Source organism: Sardina pilchardus, chromosome 22, assembly GCF_963854185.1.
Source record: "Sardina pilchardus chromosome 22, fSarPil1.1, whole genome shotgun sequence".
NCBI lineage: Eukaryota > Metazoa > Chordata > Actinopteri > Clupeiformes > Clupeidae > Sardina > Sardina pilchardus.
The window spans coordinates 20,386,208-20,388,962 of record NC_085015.1 but is presented as its reverse complement, the minus strand read 5'-3'; the positions used below and the strand labels follow the sequence as shown (position 1 = coordinate 20,388,962).

At 41.4% G+C, this 2,755-nt stretch overlaps 1 long non-coding RNA gene across 1 annotated transcript; it reads left to right on the top strand.

Annotated features, from left to right (window-relative positions):
• Positions 1-195: 195 nt before the first annotated feature.
• On the top strand, positions 196-1,837 carry LOC134070147 (uncharacterized). Its single transcript, XR_009936889.1, has 3 exons — positions 196-220; positions 1,029-1,052; positions 1,536-1,837. It is a non-coding gene; the product is annotated as an uncharacterized LOC134070147 (long non-coding RNA).
• The last annotated feature ends 918 nt before the right edge of the window (positions 1,838-2,755 follow it).

The window sequence follows — 2,755 nt, the reverse complement described above, 5'->3', positions numbered from 1 at the left end:
GCTGTTTCGCTGCCTGTGCAGATTCTGACTAATGCCTTTATTCTCTCATTTTGTTCTTTCTCCAGTAAAGCCAGAGGGTGAGTACGTCTAAAAATATGTAGCAGTGTTTGACAAATACACAGTTATTCAGAATGATAATGTGGTCGTGGTATGTAAGTATATGATGGTCACATATTTCTTTTCTTTTTTTTTGTAGCAGAGGCCCCCCAGGAGGAGAAGGGTAGGCCTAGCCACATGAATCATTTAAAATATTCCACATTTGATCTTGGTTTGATGATTTTGGTTTATGTGTGTTTGGGGGGTGGGTGTGTTTGGGTGTGAGTGTGTGAGTGCGTTGATGTTTATGCTCTCTGTATGCTGTGTAAAATATACTGTATAGTCCCCAAGCATGCAGTTGGTAAAGGATGTTACCGTTGCTGTCTACCTACAGTAACCTAACCTAAGTTACCGGTTGTCAGTTCAGTCAGTTGTCTCGTATCTGTGTTCTGGTCTCTGTCTACCGGTCTGTGTTATGCATTAGGCCCTGTGTCCACCAATCACGTTTTTTGCGCCAAAGGTGACAATTTTCTATATAAAGTCTATGTAGCTCAGCGTTCACGGAAAAAAAGCTCTCGGCGCTGACCGTTTTTTTACCGCAGCGCTCAGAGCGCTCAAAGTTGAAATCTGTTCAACTTTTAGAACAGCGCCGAGCTCGTCAATGTCACTTCTCGTTATAAACCGTCTCTGGTTTTGGTAACTTAGCAACAATAAACACTTCTCGAAGTGCCGAGAAAAGTAGGTTGAGGGCGGGGCGCTCTCAGCGTAAAAAACGCGTTTGGTGGACACAGCACCTTATTCGTATGTTGGAGTCGTTTGATTGATTCATATGTTTGATTCGCGCATGTGTGTGTGCGTGGTGTGTGTGTGTGTGTGTGTGTGTGTGTGTGTGTGTGTGTGTGTGTGTGAGAGTGTGTGTGTGTGTGTGTGTGTGTGTGTGTGAGAGTGTGTGTGAGACAGTACTTATATATTTCTCTCATTAATCTCTATAGCAGATGCAGCTCCTGCAGAAGAGGGTAGGCTAAGTCCCGAACGCAGCACTGTCATGCAGCATTGTCTTAAATAATCACGTTTGTGTGTGTACTGTATTAGTATGTTCATGTGGGTTTCAGTGATTCTGCATTTATTGAAGAGAGCCGAGTGAGAGTATTATGTCAGTCACATTTACATTAAGTAAATGTAAGCTTCATGCATCTTGCGAGCCTAAGTGTACTTTGCGTTTGAGTGTACTGTCTACCTAACCTAAGTTACCGGTTGTCAGTTTAGTCAGTTGTCTTGTTTATGTTCAGTTAGTTGTCTCATATATGTACTCAGGTCTCTGGTTGGTCTCTGTCTACCAGTCGCTAAATGCAATGCATTATACAGTTTGATGGCATTTGATAATGTGTTACGCATTGTTTGTATTTTTGAGTGTGTGGGGTTTGTGTGTGTGTGTGTGTGTGTGTGTGTGTGACTTTGACGATAGTCATATACAGTGTTTCTCTCATTCATTTCTATAGGAGAGGCAGCTCCTGCAGAAGAGGGTAGGCTAAGTCCCAAACGCAGCACTGTCATGCAGCATTGTCTTAAATAATCACGTTTGTGTGTGTACTGTATGTTCATGTGGGTTTCAGTGATTCTGCATTTATTGAAGAGAGCCGAGTCAGAGTATTATTGCAGTCACATTTACATTAAGTAAATGTAAACTTCATGCATCTTTGTACTTTGCGTTTGAGTGTACTGTCTTCCTAACCTATCGTAAGTTACCGGTTGTCAGTTCAGTCAGTTGTCTCCTATCTGTATTCTGGTCTCTGGTTGGTCTCTGTCTACCAGTCGCTTAATGCAATGCATTAGATTGATGGCATTTGATAATGTGTTTTGCGTTGTTTGTATCTTTAAGTGTATGGTGTGTGTGTGTGTGTGTGTGTGTGTGTGTGTGTGTGTGTGTGTGTGTGTGTGTATGTGTGTGTGTGTATTTGTGTTTGTATGTTTTCAGAAATGGATTTATACAGTATGCTGTGTATATGTATTTGATATTCAACATGTCCGTCACAACCCAAAACGTATATAATCCCCAGTAATGCATTTTGCCGGCAGTTCAGTCATGTGTGCGTGTGTGTGTGTGTGTGTGTGACTGTGACAATAGTCATATATTTCTCTCATACATTCTATAGCAGATGCACCTCCTGCAGAAGAGGGTAGGCTAAGTCCCAAACGCAGCACTGTCATGCAGCATTGTCTTAAATAATCACGTTTGTGTGTGTACTGTATGTACATGTGGGTTTCAGTGAGTCTGCATTTATTGAAGAGAGCCGAGTCAGAGTATTATTTCAGTCACATTTACATTATTAAGTAAATGTAAGCTTAATGCATCTTGCGAATCTAAGTGTACTTTGTGTTTGAGTGTACTGTCTTCCTAACCTATCGTAAGTTACCGGTTGTCAGTTCAGTCAGTTGTCTCCTATCTGTATTCTGGTCTCTGGTTGGTCTCTGTCTGCTGGTCGCTAAATGCAATGCATTATACAGTTTGATGGCATTTGATAATGTGTTATGAGTTGTTTGTATGTTTGTGATTTGCGTTGAGTGTGTGTGTGTGTGTGTGTGTGTGTGTGTGTGTGTGTGTGTGTGTTCGATCAAAAAACAGGAATGGAGCTCGCTCACAAAAAGTATAATCAAAAAACCTCCTCTCTTAGAAAATTACTGTGTGTGTGTTTGTGCATTGATGTGTATGCTGTGTATA